General features: G+C 48.8%; 1 protein-coding gene across 1 annotated transcript in view; it reads left to right on the forward strand.

Moving 5' to 3' along the window:
• The first annotated feature begins 16,894 nt into the window (after positions 1-16,894).
• The window catches only part of Nr4a3 (nuclear receptor subfamily 4 group A member 3), a 33,271-nt gene continuing 32,904 nt past the window's right edge, over positions 16,895-17,261 (forward strand). Inside the window, exon 1 of the mRNA XM_038347996.1 lies at positions 16,895-16,916. The gene's annotated coding sequence lies outside the window, so the exon portion shown is untranslated. The remainder of the gene's footprint in view (positions 16,917-17,261) is intronic.

A 17,261-nucleotide genomic window follows, 5' to 3' on the forward strand; every position in this document is an offset into this window, starting at 1 on the left:
GTTTGCCTCCCTCTCTCTGCCCCCCTCTCTCTCTCCCCTTGTATTCCTTATCTCTATTTATCTCTATTTTTCTGAGTGTCCTGTACTCTACAAGCTTGACCTTTTTAATGAAGGAAAAAGAAAACAATCAAGCCAACATGTTTTTATCTTGCTTCTAGATGTTTTGATTTGTTCCAACCAGCTTCTACTACCTCTTAGTTAAGATTACAATTGTCTACTCTCTCCAACTGCTGGGCAGCTAAGCGAGCTTGCGCGAACGTTTTGATGTCACGAGCAACAGCATGCTACTGTCACTAACAGTTAAGAGACTAGAAAACACCTCGAGAGTGAGCCAGTGTTTGATCACTCCCATAATACGCTATTAATACTACTCAAAGCTTAAGAACTTAAGATACTTTTTTTTTTTTTTTTTTACCAAATTGTTTTAACCAATTTCTCCAGTTAATCAGTTTGCATCCGACTGAAGCCTATTTGACCAAAATGGCTTCTAAGTCAGACTGGGACTGAGCACAATGTCCCATCACCCTCAGAGGGAGGTCTGAAGCCTGAGATAAGAAACAGGATAACAAAGTAAGGCCCAATAATAAAGAACAGGCAAGGTGGCCTGGGCAGGCTTGGCAGAGAAGGATGCCTAGGGCAGTGGTTCAAAATGAAAGGAAGTATTTCATTAAAGAACAGCCAAGGGAACTAGGGACAAAGTGGATTCGGCTCTAGTGGCCTGGACACTCTCACCTGGTAGGACAAAGCTGGGGTCAAAAACATAATCTGCTTCTCGTTCAGGTGAGAGGTTTCATTCCTTCCATCCACAGCTCCAGTTCCAGTGGAGGAGGAAAAGGAGCGGCCAGGGCAGAACAGAGACGCAGGCACTGTTTTCGCACCACTTTGGTACCTCTGGAAAATAGGAGGTAAAATCCTATTTGGTCAGACAAAGCAGAGGTGGCAGATGAGGGGATTCTTCAGGAAGAGAAACAAATCAGACCTAAGGAGGAGAGGAGCCAGGCAGTGCAACTCAGCTTCTAGAGATCTGGTTAGCAGTGACCATCGACAGCCAGGGCCTACCTCAGGTTTGAAGAGTCTTGTGAATGAACCTTAGTTAGTTAGTATTCCTTTTGAGCCAATTACTGCACCATGAGAACTGCCAAGCCTTCTGGGCAGCCTGTATCCACCCATCGGATGACTGCCAGACTGTTGGAGCTGCTGAGGAAGGCAGAGGTAGCATGGTAGGAGATACTGGCACCACAGTGGAGATGCTCCACAGGTAGGCAAGTAGGACTGTGTTCGTGTTTAGTCACAGCAAAGAAGGTGTGAGAACAGCAAGTGCGTGAATCAGTCCTGCTTCAATGAGCAGCAACCTGAGAGACGCGGAATCGGCGCTGAGGCCACTGAATAGCCGTCAGGAGAAACACCCAGTTGGACCTTCTCCATGACATACACCAAGACAAAAGAATCAGATATTGAAATCTAAAATAGAAATGACAAAAGGATACAAACCAACGTGAATTCATTCATACACTTGGAGTGAAATGGGTTTTGCTAACTGACAAATTCCAGAAGTCATGGAAGTGAATGCTGACAAATCCAACCACATATTTTTCAATCTGCATAACAATAAGACCAGAAGTAAAGTTCAAAGACAAAGGAAAAACTAGGGGGAAATATGGTGCCACTCAGATTACACAGGCAGATATCCATACCGTGACAGGGACCACACAGGAATGTTTAATCCCCTCCACCTCCAAAACATGCAAAGGGTCTAAGAGACACTTCACAAAGAGGAAAGAGAAATAGCTCTCAAATACAGGGAAAAGTGTTCACACTTACTCATAAGAGAAACAGAAAGTAAAACCACGCCAACAGTTTTCACTTACCAGACTGAACACAAAAAACCCCATGGTTAAAAAATTCACTTTGTTGGCAAGAATATGCATAAATCGGGCATTTGCCTATATGTCAAGAAAGGCTTAAATTTTATAACTTCTGGGGAGGCAATTTGGCATTATTTATCAAGGTACTATGATATGGTCCAGCAACCCAGTTCTAGGAATTTTATAAATATATTTGCACATGTTTGAAATCATCTTCATAGCATAGGTATTTGCTGTGGTAACACTTTTTGTTTTGTTGCTTTTTCAAGACAGGATTTCTCTGTGTAATGGTTCTGATTGTCCTAAAACTCACTTTGTAGACTAGACTGGCCTCACCTCACAAAGATCCACCTGCCTCTGCCTCTGCTTCCCAAACGCTGACACTACAGTCATGTGCCACCACACAAGGCTAAAACTGTCTGGTTATAGGTTTTTGTTGTTGTTGTTGCTGCTGTTGTGGGGCTTTCTGTTGTTTGTTTGTTTGTTTATTTGTTTGTTTGTTTGTTTTTCTCAAGTCAGGGTCTCACTATGTAGCTCTGGAGGTATTGGAACTCATCATGTAGACCAGGCTAGCCTTTGACTCAGAGATGGGCCTGTCTCTGCCTCCCAAGTGCTGGGATTAAAGGTGTGCACCACCATGCCCGATTGTGGCAACACTTTTAACTACAGACTCAAAGCTTTCTAAATGTCTGTTGGTACAGGACCAGGTAAATAAATGATGATACACTACCAGTGTGTGGGGGCAATCTCTAAGACACATTATTAGTGGAAAATGTCTAGGACCCCTTTCACTATTGTGGAGCCAACTCCAAGATATGCTGTTAAGTGAAAAGGGCCAAATGATATGGAAATGCCCTGTTTGTATAAAAGAGGAAAACTGACTTCATATCTGTAGCAGCTCTGAGATGTATTTAAAACCTCTAGAAAAGCTGGGCATGATGGTACCCAGCTGCAGTCTTGGGAAGCAGAAGCAGGCCTACCCACAATCTGGAAATCAGCTTAGACTCCAGTGTGAGACCTTGGCTCAAGGAGAAAATGATCTTTAAAAGAAAGGTGGGTGACTCAGCAGTGGGAGATGGAGAAGAGGACACTTCATTACTCAATGTGTAGTTATTTGTGCCATGTAACTAGATCCCCTTTTCAAAACTTTAGTCTTAAAATGTTTAAATATGTGCCATAGCTACAGTTCAAGAGCCTAGCCAATGTTCTCCCATCTAGGGCCCCTCAGCCTGTGGGTAGCACACACACAAGTGACTTGAAGGCCTTGGAGAGAAGCATAAAGGACTGGAAAGCACAGTGAGAGTCACGGTTGGAAGTCTGACAACTACACATGAGAAAGTCACTCATGGCAACACATATGCCAAGGACGGGGACAGTGAGGAAGAGAAGGAAGAATGAAATCGTGCAAAAGCAACACCAGTCGCTCATCAAAATCAAGAGACTAGCCAGAGATGAATTCTTAGGGTCGGGAAATGGGAGTCCCAAACCAGTGCAGGGCTGTGGAGACGGCTCAGCGTGTAAAGCACATGCCATGCAAGAGTGAGGACTTCAGTTTAGAACCCCACAGCTACATAGAAAGTCATACTACCTGAGTTGTGTACATCCAAAATTCCTGAGATGGGGAACATGGGTAGAAACACCATGAGTCTCAAAGCTCACTGGCCAGTTAGCCTAGCCTTTTCTATCAATTCCAGGTTCAGTAAGAGACACTGCCACAAAAATAGATAAATAGATCACAACCAAACACAGACATAAGCACACACACCTGTGTGCACACACTAACTAGTGCAATAAGTCTTTTGGAAAGCTGAATTGGTTCTGCATTTGAACACAGATGTCAGTATGCATTACCCTGCAGGTAGGCGCACTGACTACTGGGTGCAGAGCAGGCTCTCTCTGCTCCTCTTATGCCCAACCCGTGAGTAAAATGACCTCAGAAAGCTAATAAGGCCACAGGCTGGTAAGGATGAAGAAGGGAATATATTTAATAAGCTTCTTGCAATCAGGTTCACATGTTCATCAAATGTTTATGGAGCACCTACTTTGAGGGCCTAGTGAACTCTTTAAAAGAAACAGCCATAGGTGGCAGCGGTGCACACCTTTAATCCCAGCAGTTGGGAGGCAGAGGCAGTCGGATCTCTGTGAATTCGAGACCAGTCTGGTCTACAATAGCTAGTTCTAGGACAGGCTCCAAAGCTACAGAGAAACCCTGTAAACGAGAGAGAGAGAGAGAGAGAGAGAGAAAGAGAGAGAGAGAGAGAGAGAGAGAGAGAGAGAGAGAGAGAGAGAGAGAGAGAGAGGAAAAGAAAAGGAAAGGAAAGGAAAGGAAAGGAAAGGAAAGGAAAGGAAAGAAAAGGAAAGGAAAGGAAAGGAAAGAAAAGAAAAGAAAAGAAAAGAAAAAAAAGAAGTAGTTATTCCAAAAATTACAGAGGCCCAAGACAACTGGAACGGGAAGACATTTTTAAAAAATCTGAGACAAGCACTCTCAAAAAATTTTTGAGCCAGGTGGTGGTAGCACACACCTTTAATCCAAACACTTGGGAAGCAGAGCAAGCAGATCTCTGTGAGTTTGAGGCCAGCCTGGTCTACAGAGCGAGTTCTAGGACAGTTAGAGATGTTACACAGAGAAACCTTGTCTAAAAAAAAAGTTTGAAAATTAAAACATCCATTTCACAACTACAAAAAGGTATTGGTACTATGATAAATCCATTCCAAATTTTTATTTACTTTTTCTATTGTCTTTTAAGATGGTTATTTAACAAGTGAATTTAAAACAATTATTTTCAGAAATAGAAAAATAAGACAGTTTATTCCATTTTCCTCCACTTGAATAGCAGGGATCTTTAAAATATGACTTTTCTATTCTCCTCGCCACAGTTGATAAAACAGGAAAACATAACTGGAATAGAGAACTAATCTAGAACAGATGTCAGGGAAGAATTTTCCAGCACTGAACTATAAACATGCAGAATAAATACTGGAAAATGTACTATGGTAAAAAAAAAATCAGAATCAGTTACTAATTACATGATCTAAGTAGGAAACCAGATACCTAAATATGTGGAACAGGCCTTTTAAAAATAACCCTAATGGACAAACTGTGTCTTTACTATCCAAACCTGACTTAGACAATATAGAAACCTGCAATCTGCTAAGATTCAGAACTTTCCAAAGCCTACAAAGCCGGGTTACTCAGCCAAAGGATGAATCCAACCACAGAACAAGCAAGTTCACAAGCAGAATCCACCGAGCTTCTCCTCGTCACTTTGCCAGCATTTCTTCAACTTGATATGCTCTTGGGACTTCCTGGTGACTTGCCATGAGAGCCTACTTTCTCTGCTCACACTCAGCAGGACACAGAAAGACTGACATCTCTTCCCGGCGTCACCAGCCCTTCTCTAGGAAGAAGCCAGAGGACAGCTCTGGCCCCGCTGCCACTCTTGAGCAATGGCTTATGCCTAGCACGCAGGAAGGATCAGGAAGGAGTGAAGAGCAGCAAACAACAGAATCAGCTCCAAGAAAGTTTGCTAATTTGTATGAAGTCAATTTGTGACTCATCCATATTCAGATGAATGTTCAAAGACAAATTCCAAGACTAAATATAAAATGACTTTTGGACTCTCCAGGCTTCTGCTCATTTCTAGCTTGCGGACAGGGAAAGGGCTGTGGAGCTGGCAGTCCGCTGACTCTCAGACCACCGAGATCCCACTCCTTTGATGGCTGGAGTTCATTACCGTGCGAGCCAAAGCAGCAGATTAGAACACTACTACCAAGGTAGTGATACCACTAAAAGCACATGTGTTACAGGGAAGAGTTAATGAGCCTCCTGACCACAACAGGTCGTAGTTACTTAAGGGTTGGGGCAGGAAGAGTCATGATTCACAGAATTTAACTAGTTCAAAAGAACATTCAACTTTGAGACCCACAAAATCATCAAGGGAACTCAACATTGTCATTTACAGACCCTGACAGGCCCTTAAAAGATTACTTTACCAAGGCTGGGTGGCTTCCCAGTAGTTGAGGCCAGCCCCAGCCGCTGATAAGCAGCCAATAGCTCTGTAGGGCCTCGCCTCTCACTTTTGGAGAAATGGGAGGAACTGAACTTGTACACACGGGGCAGTATTTCTTCACAGCTGGGACAATGGGCAAGAAGTGAGCAGCTAGCTAAAACTTCAACTGCCTTATTATACCTGGTCAATAACCTCTCCCTTTGAGATGACTGTGGTCTTCCAGCTGCCAGTGACCAGGGAGAACACCATTGAGAAATCAAATTATCTTTCAAACCAGGTTACAAGCCTGTCCCGGCCATTCGCATTACAGGTGTATGGGAAGCCATTAATGAGACCGTAAAGTATTGTTAACCCTTATACCACAAAGTAATCTCTCCATCTCAGGTTTGTACATGTTAGAAAATTTTCTATGAAATCAGAAGGCTCTCCTTATTTGTTGTTTTGCCTTTTCTTTGTTAAAGTAGGATTTGTAAAAGTAAGATTCTAAGTCACAAGACCATTTATCAAATCCTAATCCCAAACCTTCACCCTTTTCACCTCCCACATAACACAGTGATCCCCAAATCTTCACCCTCCCACATAACACAGTGATCCCCAAACCTTTGCTCTCTTCATCTCCCACGTAACACGGTGGTATATAAGTCTACTTCAACATTTGAAAAGGTAAGGAATTCAAGAAGTTTTGCATTTAACTTCGTTCCGTTTCCCAAGTTTTAAAGTATCTCCCCCCAGAAGGACAGTAACGACTGCAAGCCGATAGCTGGAGTTCACTGTTGAAAGCGGCATCAGAGAAAGCACACATAGAGAGGAAATAACTTAGAGCACGGTAAGAGTCAAACCAAAAGTCTGCCAGGAAAGAAAAGAAAAGATCATAGCAGAGCTTCCTACGCAACAAGCCAAACTGTCATTTCCTTGTATCACCACGCAGCTGTCTGTGCTCCTGGCGGGCACCTTGACAAGCTGTGTTCAGTCAGGAATATGAAAAGTTCAGGTAAAGCAAACAACGCCGGTGACCTCAAATATACCCATCCACGCCAAAAATGCCCTATCCATATGTCTGCCACGGAACTTACTATGGCTGTCTTTCTGCATTCAACTTAGATACGGGCATATTTTCTGGCTGTTTATTATCTGGGAACATTCTCGAGTCCCACAGAAATTCCAAAGAGGAGTGAGGCAGGTTTTTGAAGCTGGGGATTGGACAGGGTTGTAAGTTATGGACAAATGAGAATTAAAAAAACAGAAAAATAAAGACATTATGAAAGACTCAAGCACAGCCGGGTTCATCATAAGCTCATGTTAGAGGCTGGGTAAGATCTTCGGAAGTGGAGAAGGAGGAGAAGGGTAACCACAAGAAAGAGAGAATGAACAAATGTGCTGAAAGCTGTGTGAGGATAGCAGTTTAGCTATGACAGGAAGAGTCTAGAAATAACAGGCCTTTGGGCTTTGAGGAGACAAAATCCAGGTACAGCTGCAGATGTGGGGAGGGGAATGCAGAGTGTCAGCTGAAGTTAGTAAATTGTACATAGACCTGGTGGAGTATGCACATGAGCATGTTTAGTATAGCATATTTCTCATTTGTCCATAACTTACAACCCTGTCCAATCCCAAGCTTCAAAAACCTGCCTCACTCCTCTTTGGAATTTCTGTGCTATGGTTGGAATATGTATGTGAGCATGTTTAGTATAGGACCTATGCACTGGTTTTAGAAAACATGGGCTTAAAATTCACAACTTATTTTTCTTAAATGACAATTTCTGGCTTGTAGTTTCAGTCTCTCTCTCTCGTCCTCTCTCTCTCTCTCTCTCTTTCTCTCTCTCTCTTTCTGTGTGTGTGTGTGTGTGTGTGTGTGTGTGTGTGTGTGTGTACAATGCACGCAGTTACATGTATGGTGCATGAACATGTGTAGGGGTACATGCATGTGGAGGTCAGAGACAGGCATATGATGTTTCCCTCTGTAGCTCTTCACCTTATTCTCTTGAGATGGGGTCTCTCATAGAAGAGAGCTTCAAGCTTGCTAGTCAACAAGAACAAACTCCCAGTATCTACAGGTCTTGTGTCCTCCAAAGCTGAGTCACAGACACAAAGTCACGCATGGCTTTTCATGCAGATGCTGGAAATTCAAGCCCCGGTCTTCATGATTGCAAGGCACTCGCAATTGCTTACCCACTGAGCCATCTTCCCAGCTCCTGTAGTATATATTTCTTTTTCATCTTTCCTTGTTTATAACAGTAATCATCTTACACACTAGCAAAATCAACAAGATTATATGTCATTCTTCTCAGAGCAGGTTTTTTAATCCCACTTTGCTATAACAATTGTTTTATATCACACACATAAAATTTCCTCAAATCTTTCAGTTTATTTTGCAAGAGAAATATATCTTTCTTTCTTGCAGGCAGATTAGAGGTACAAATCCACAGCAAAATGAAATAATAAAATAGTTATCTCATAAATCTATACTGTATAGAAAGTTTTTGACAGACTGGCTGCCCTAAAAGCAGAAATGGCTTTCTTTACTTTATGTGTACAAACTAGAACATACAATGTCCCTTTTCCTAGAAAAAGAACCAGACCTGGAATGTTTTCATTATGCCACAGATTAAGATACTTATCCTATTGAGTTTCTCAAAATTAGAGATTTAGCTGTATCTAGTACTGAATTTCACTTAAAAAACACTATAATCAAAAAGTAATCTAGATTTCTAAAAAAATAGCATGGGTCTCATAGAATATTATTTCGTATTTGTAATAAATCAGACCTTTAAAATGCAGAAAAGAATGGATTATGAACATATTTTTTTAAAGCAGGAAAAACTGCATTCGATTGGGGACCTTTGATTAAGCAGAGGAGGGTGACCTAGTCTGTAAGAGAGCCCCATCTCTGCTTCCATGACTTTCCTTTTTGAGTTTCAAAGACGAGTCAACTATCAGTGACCCCTGGAAACTCTCCAGTGGTGAGCCCAGCTCCCCGCTCTGAGGAGCCCCAGCCAGAAACAGCAGACTGGCTCATGCCCACCGAGCATCAGGGAACTGCAGCTGGGGATCTGAGGGATGCTCGGGAAGGGAAAGATAGAAAAGAAGGCACAGGAGAAAAGTGGCACGAGATTAGCCAGGATAGGTTCCAAAGACACTCACTCAAAAACAGAATCTATCGCTAGAAATTTTCGGCTAGCTAAGGGTGAACTGTGTTTTTCTTAAGGTAAACAAGGATAGTGGTTTCCCCTCCACCGCCGCCATGCAGGGGGAAACCATCACTGCTCTTAAGTACAGAACCCTACACAGTTCAGTACTAAGAGTGGGAGAGGACACTTCTTCAATGCAGGGACGTCTACGATGCTGGCTTTTATTACCTACACACATGCCAGTGGTAGCATATATTTGGTAAACTATAACAATGTTTAGCTTCTGTGCTAGAGTAACACAGTGAACTTTGTCTCAGAAGCCTCCCATTCATATGAACAAAGTGACTTTGTAACTGACTGAGCAAGGGCCTTTTACATATTAAGTTAGAAAATGTAACGTATCGTATAAATCCATGGAAAGGTGTCACGGCTCCTAAAACTTGTTCCTGATTTTAGGGTTCCTGATTAGTGATTCCAGCTCTGTATGAGATTTTTGAAGTGAAGGGGAATGGGTGGGGTGCAGAACACGGATGAAACTTTTACAGCATGGAAATAAAAGTATTTTTAAACCTTAAGGGTGAAGAGTTAGGCAAGAAGTAATACGTGGAAAACTGTCAAGTGCTTCTCTACACACCCACCCACCAGATACCATCGCAGCCGGCTGGGGGAGTCTCCCTCTTCTTGCCTGACAGCTTCACTTTCTTTGAGGTCTGGAACTGGTGATCACACTGGTCCGTCATGGTATTTTCAGTTAACAAAGCAGTTACTCAATAGGGGGGAAAAAAGGCACAAAGGAGCGGGGCAGCTGCTACTGCACCCATGATGCAAGTGCAGCCTGAGTCCTGGGCCGCCACCGCCGCCTCGGCTCCTCCGTGACGTCCGGGATGGGTATCCCCGGCTCTCAGGAAGTGGTGGCCGCAGGCAGCTCCGCCCCTTCGCGAGTCAGGGCCCGCCCGGCAGGCCCGGTGGCGAGACCTGGCCCAGAGGCTTGCAGTGCCCGGGCGGGCGGACGGGGGATCACCGCGCCCGGCCTCGAGCGCGCGCGTGTCACCAGCAGCGCGCCCCCGATCGCGCCCGCGCCTCCCTTCAGCCCCCGGCCCTCCGCGCCCTCTTTGCCCGGCACCAGACGAGTCAGGCCGAGTACAAGATGGCGACTCCGCCGATCGCGCTCCGGGACGAGTCGGGGCGCCCCTTCTTGCGGCTCGAGCGCGCTCCCGAGGACCCACTAAAAATAGCCGGGACCCGTCTATATTTGGTTCGCCGGATCCCGAGGCGGCCGCGCGCGTCCCGCCCCGCCCCGCCCCGCCTCGCCCCGCCCCGTCCCGCCCCGCGCCTCGCTGAATGGAGACGGGCGGGGGTGACCGAGGGGAACCTACTCCGCTATCTGCCGCGCGCGCCGCCGCCTGGGCCCGGCCAACCGCCCAATTTAGTAACATCGCCTGCGTCAATCACGCGCCTCGCGTGCGTCAGCGCCGCGCGGCTCCAGGTCCTGCTCCCCCAACCCCCAGCCTTTGAATGGAGACAATGTAGGAGCGCCCTCCTTCCTTCTGGGCGGGGATGGGAACGCACCCGCAGGCCGGGGGCTCGGTTCCCTGGGCTAGGGCAACTTTTGGAGCGTCCTCTCCTGGTCTTAGGCACACTAGCCTGCTAAAGTGAAAGTGGAGGCGTAGACTTACAGACACATGATGCACACTGTTGTTTTGTTTTTCGAGTTTCTGGTCCTAGCTTGAACTTTCTTCCATTCTGAAGCCTGTGCTACCACGGGGTTGGGGGGAGGGGGTCCTCTTCCCCCGACTTTGACAGCCACACGCTCAAATCTTGGGAACAGGTCAAAAGAAAAACGCCACTTGAGATTCTAGCAGGCCGCTACAGACCACAGCTGTCTGTATTGTTTTATTCAAACATTTCCTTCGTAAAAAAAAAATAATTTCTGGAAGAGGTTACTTTCATTTAGCAGCAACCATTGGAACTAAGAGTTCTTAACTCGGATGCGGTTTTTGTTGTTCTGTTTTGAGCAAGAAAATGACACCCTAAGTTCATTTCCAAGAAGAAATTGCTGCCCCTCTTACAATCGCCCAGGCTTTCTGCATAACTAGGAAGACAAATGTGTCCCAGGAGACCATAGGAACTCCCCTAGAGACAGATTAATAAACCCTGTTGATTGATTCTGAAATATTTCATTTGAGAGATGGAAGGGGAGGCGTCTACAACCCTCAAAAAAAAGTGAAAGTACGAGTAGTTGCCTGTCTGACCCGGTGCTGGGAGGGGAGAAGCTCTGTTTAACAGTCATACTCGCTCAGCTGTTCGACACGTGTGATGTGTTTGTTTTATATATAGTTTCTCGTGCAGCGCGCGCGTGGCTGGATGTGCACTTCTTTGGGTTATAAAGTGTCCAGTAAAGAACCCCACACCATAAGAGTAAAGAAATAAAATCTTGTCCCTGGAGCCGTCTGCATCCCAGTGCGAAACACCAGCAACAGACAGGAGGAGGAGGTGGCGGCAAATGAGCCCAGGCGCAGAGGGCCAGAGGGACGTAAACAGCCTCAGAACCTCTGCATGAGGAAAGCACAGCTGCACCTCGGGGACTCTTCGGGCTGGTGCCAGACTCCTTTAGCAGCGACTGCCAGGTCACTCGGAGAAGCTGGCTGGCGGAGCCTTCCCTTTCGGAAGAGCTGTCCTCTCTCTTACCCCCTCGACCTGGCTCGTTGCCCCGGGGCAGCCTCGGAGGCCAGCCAGCAGCACTCCTCCAACTCTACTCCACCCGGAGCCTGACAGCTGGGCGGTCCCGCCTGACCCGCAGGCTGGCTGCTGCACCCTCCGGTAGACGGGCGCCCGGGCGAGCGGTTCCGTGGTGGAGAGATTGGCAGCCACGGGGCTGGGGTCGCCAGTTCCCCGCGGATTCCATTGTGCGGCCGTGCGAATGACCCGGGAAACGCGCGCGCGCACACACAAGCACACACACGCACGCACACACACACACACACACACACACACACACCCTCGCACACGCGGAACCGGCTGGGCCAGGGGAGGGAGGAGGAGGGTGACGTAGCGTCCCATGGCGTCACATTGACGTCTCGCATTCCAGGCACTCTATGGAGAGGCCGCTAGGGCTCCTGTGGCATAAATGACGTGCCGAGAGAGCGAGCGAACGCGCAGCCGGGAGAGCCGAGTCTCCTGCCTCCCGCCCCCCACCACTCCAGCGCCTGCTCCTCCTCCGTTCCCCATACACAGACACGCTCACACCCGCTCCTTCACTCGCACACAGAGACACACGCGCGCTCACACGCTCCGCACACACACTCCACTCTCTCCCGCGCGCTCACACCCCTCTCGCCCGGCGCCCTCGCCGGTGCCGCGCGGCGCCGCAGCCGGACGCCCCTCCTGGGCTCACTTTGCAACGCTGACAGAGCGGGCAGTGGCCGTGGAGGTGGGAACCGCAGCGACATCCTACCCCCGGGTCGCAGCAGGAGACTGGACGCCGGCGGAACCTCTCGGCGGCGCTCTCCCATGAGTTGGGATCGCAGCATCCCCCGCCAGCCGCTCACCGCCTCTGGGAGCCGCTGGGCTTGTGCACCGCAGCCCTTCCGGGACAGCAGCTGTGACTCTCCCCCAATCCAGATTTCGGGGCCGCTCTCTAGAAACTCGCTCTAAAGACGGAACCGCCACAGCACCCAAGTACGTATGATTTGCCCAGTTAATGCGGGGACTTGCTTAAAAGTTGGCGCGCTGGGAAGCGTCGCTCCTTAAATTGACAACTTTGAGTGTGGGGTGCCCCCACACACACTCCCTCCCCACTCCGGCTTTGCTCGCCAAGCGGTGGGTGGGTTCCAATCTGAAACTTTTCCCCTGTAGCCGGCCCTCGGGGACCCTAGAGCGTGTGAGATTCCTCTCCCCACCCAAAGAGGCGAAAAGCCTCTAACAAAGAGGAGGACCTGGATTTGTGCTGTAGCAGCTCCAGCGTTGTAATTCAGGGTATTTCGGCTCTAGTTGTCATGGTAATGATGCTCTCGGCGGCGGCGGCGGCGGCAGAGAGTTGGAGCCCCGGTGATGAACGGCAGTAATTTTCCTGCGTTTTAAGTGGGTTTGAAAATAGGGACTCTGGTGGGTCTAAGTTAATGCGCCTAATGGTGAAACGGAGCTGGTTGTCTGGGAGAAAGCTTAGGAGGGACGGTGCCTGAGCAGCAGCGGCCAGAGTTTGCAAAGGCGCTGGAGGAGCTCGGCAAAGAGGGTGTAATTGTAGGAATGCGGCTTATTGTATTGAAATGAGCCTGGGGCTCCACTAGGCACGTCTGCCTGGCGTTGCCGACTTGCTGGTTTACACTTATCCCCACGGAGGTAATCGGGTGTAATTGCCGACTCTAGCGCCCCGACACGCGTGGGGACGGCGTCCCTCTTCTCCAGGCCTTGGCTGGTGTGGAAAAGGCTTGCGTTACTTTTCAGTGCGCTCGCTTTCGGAGAAGTTGCTCCGAGTGTTTTATTCTTAGTAGAAAGGAAAGTTCTAGGTGGCGAGAGGGAGAGCTGAGCAGGCGAGCGCAGCCTGCGGAGACTGGCTTTCAAAGGCACCTCTCAAACCTGTTGGAGGCTTCCGGCAGTCATGAGGGAGCTCATGATCATTGGTCCCTTGATTTCCAAGAACGTTCTTGGAGGTGGCCTTTTGTTTATGTGCCCGGGTTCTCCCAAGGGAAGAGCCGCGAGGAGTGTGTGGTCATCAGTACTCTTGAGCTGCTTCTCTTAGGGCCTTGGGTGCTGGGAGAGAGGTCACAGGGTTCGGTTCAGCCACTCCCTCGCTGTTTCAATTCTAGTGATTCTCTTCCAACAACCGGGAAATGTTTCTATAGAACCGAGTTGGGGAAAGAAAAGATGCCCAGCGCGCACACTGAACGCAATGAATGGAATTACTTTATTGGAGTTGTTTTAACTAAATAAGATAACCATAATGTGAAAGCCAAAGACTCCCTGGGCCATAAATCCCTCCCTCCACAGACACCCTCCACCCCCGAGACCCAGCACTGGCTCACAGAAATTCTCCCCCGGGGGTTGTCTGGGCTCCCTCAGTCTTTCTGAGAATCTCTGTCTTTCCCTTTCTGCTGGTCTCCCTTCCACCTCTCTTGCCCCCGCCCAACCTCCGCCCCCGCTCCCAGGGTTGGAAACTCCGCGGAGGAGCCGGGGTCACAATGGTGTGTTTCACGGTTTCCTCCACACACTTCACCACGGGGAGGGGAACACGGGGGTGTTCCCTTCGTCTGCCCCCGAGAAAGAAAGGGGCTTTGACAGAGGTAGTTATTTCTTCCTAATTTACAACCCCGAGGCTCTGTGCTCCCGGCCCCAGCGGCCACGAGCCGGAGCGACAGAACGTGTTTCCAGGCGCAGAGGCTTTGCCTAGGTAACCGGCCGATGGGGGGCGGAGAAAGCAATGGGGTGCTGGGCTGGGCTGTACGGTGGGCGGTGTGCGGGCCTCCAGGAGGAACCCCTTCCCTGGGGAGACGCGACCCCCGCCCACCCGAGTTCAGAGGCCGCCCCTTAGAGAAAGAAGACTACTCTGGATAAGGCTCCAGCGGGAGGGTGGGAATACCGGCACCCAGTGGAAGGGGGGTTGCTGGACACCCCCTCTTTGAAGATGCGAGAGGGGGAAGGCGAGAAGCACATGCTACAGCTGTGGAAAGATCCACTCGTGCTAGCGCTTCAGCAAGCGCAAGATTTCCGTCGGAGTACCTCGGGCTGGGGATGGCAAGGGAATCCCCCATTTCCTGGCCATCGAGAATTTCCTAGACCTGGGGAATCAGAGCCCCTTTCTCTCTACAAGCAAACTCGGGGTGCGGGAGCGGCAGGAGATGAGACTTACCCCACTCTTAGATCCTGCGCTCACCAGAGGTCTTTCGGTTAGTTTAAGGGCTGGGCTCCCCCCCCCGGGGGGGGGGGCACGTTCCTAACCTTTGAGCTGTACCCACCCCTGACAAAGGGGGCGCTATAAGCCGGGACTTGGGGCAGCTGGAGTCCTCCCTGCAAGGCAAGCTGCGCTTCCAGCTACAAAGTTTCACTAGGCTGTGCACCGGGACCTTCGCCTGGGAGCCGCTCTGGGCACCCTCCGGAATGTACCCCCTCTGAGCCACCGGGTGGCCTGGAGCCTTAAAGCCGCCCACCCTCAGGGATACCGCCCGCTGAGTGCCGGGGACCTCCCTTGGTCCGCTGCAGCCGTGGCCAAAGCTGTCCGCCTGTGCGCGAGGCTCCCAGAACAGGCCTTCTTTCCTCTGTGCCCTTTTGTTTGCTTGACCCCTGGCCCCCGAAAATAGCGACTAATAGAAGGGAAGCTCCATTAGCATTTAGAATGAAAAGCGCAGACTTTCTTAATTCCTCTGGGCATTCATGCATTCGTTCCGGACCTTGTGCATTTCCTACGCGGCGTGTAAAATTTGTGTTTGAGAAGTGGGGGCCGTCGGAGTTGGAAAATGGCTATTTTCTTTTCTTGTATACTCACTGACACCACCACCCTCCCCCAAATTCTAACCATATTCGTTCCTCAAGTGTTCTCATTTCTTCGGTCTCCCTGACTTCGCAAGCAGGGAACCAACAGTGAGTGTAGAAAAGATCAATTTCTGGGCGACGACAGGCGGTGGGGCTTTTTAGCATCAGATCGCGTACCACAAAAGGGCTATATGTTAGCTCTCCAGGTGAAGGCAAGCCTTCCCTTAGCTACCCAGACGGTGTGATGCTCCTTGCCCAGGGATTCTGTGTGCCCTACGCACTTTCCCTTAATCTTATGATAATTCTTCGTAATTATCTAGCTTTTCTACAGGTTCCCCACCCCCACCCCATTCACCCAACCCTGGGAAAGATGACCCAGCCTAGTCTTACCACAGTGTCTGTCCCCTCTCGGTGCCTGCAGAGCCCACTGCGGGAGAGCGCAGCCCGACAAGCCCGGGCTCTGAGCCTGAATCCTCTGCAGAGCCGGGCTGCACAGCCACTGCTTCGCCTAGTCCGACGTCCCCGCCTCCTACACTCTCGGCCTCCGCTGGAGAGACCCCCAGCCCCACCATTCAGCGCGCAAGATACCCTCCAGGTAGGTCTGAAGCAAGGGAAATGGTGGGGAAACCAGCACCCCGCAGGCAGTCTGGTCAACTCGCCCAGTACCAACACAAGGCTGCTGGCCCCGGATTTCACAGCACAGGTGGCTTCCTGGCACGAAGCTCCGCTGTATACCACACCCTGTTGCTACCAAGAGGAGCAGTGAGATTATATGAGCCATTTCTCAAAATTATGTTTCCTAAGAAGAAAAGCAAATACTCCAAAGAGATTAGGATATTTTGTTTTTAATGGCTTTATTTTTGTCCCTTTATATCCAACATATTCATTTAAGGAATCACTTGGAGAGATATGGGAAATTTTTATTGGTCTAAACCCCCAATCATTTGTGGTACTGGTGTTTGGAGAATTGACTCTCGGAGACAAGAAGGAAACCCATGTGAACCAAAGACAGAGATGTAAAGGCCTCAGATTTGGTTTGTACAAATTTGTTAAAGGGATAGGAAGAATCAGGCCTGTGTAGGCACCAAAGATACTGTCACCCTCCTGTTGGAGACTCCAGAAAGACAAAGAGCAATAGGGAGAGGACAGCAAGGAAGAATGGCAGGTGACTTTAAGGGGGAAGTCCTAGGCATGCAAAGGGAGGGGAAAGATGGACACACCAGGCTGTGTTCTTTCTTTTAAATGTCCAGCTTTCATTTCAGCCTAAGAACTAGACACCAAGATAAGCAATCCTTTAGCTTCCAGCTCTCTCACGAGGCCTCGCTTGAGAAGAAAGCAGGCTTGAACTGGCTCCTCCTCACCGCCGCTTCTTCCAACAGGCCCTCATCACCTTTTTTCAAGTCAAGATTTCATCCCATGCACGCATGACTCAATCAGATTTGGAAATGTGGGTAAGAGGAAGATGTCAAAGGAAATGTGAAGCATTGGCTTCTCTGTTAGTCACACCCTTACGCCACACCCTCCAAGAAGCTAGGCACCTGGGTTTCCTTTGACTCGGAAAAACCAACCACCAGAAACTCCCCCATGGTGCCACTTTGATTTAGCCATAAGAAGGAAAATTATTAGAAAAATCATCCCGTAGAGACAGTTACTCCCAGGGCCTTCTCACCCACCTCAACCTTAGCAAGTGTCTGAGATACCAGCTGCTTCCAGGGCCCAACCGAGGCAAACTGGCAGAGAAACTGTATCTGCTTTGAACTTGCTTTATTCCTTTTTTTTTTTTTTCCTCCCATCAT

Source organism: Arvicola amphibius, chromosome 11, assembly GCF_903992535.2.
Source record: "Arvicola amphibius chromosome 11, mArvAmp1.2, whole genome shotgun sequence".
In the NCBI taxonomy this organism is placed as follows: domain Eukaryota; kingdom Metazoa; phylum Chordata; class Mammalia; order Rodentia; family Cricetidae; genus Arvicola; species Arvicola amphibius.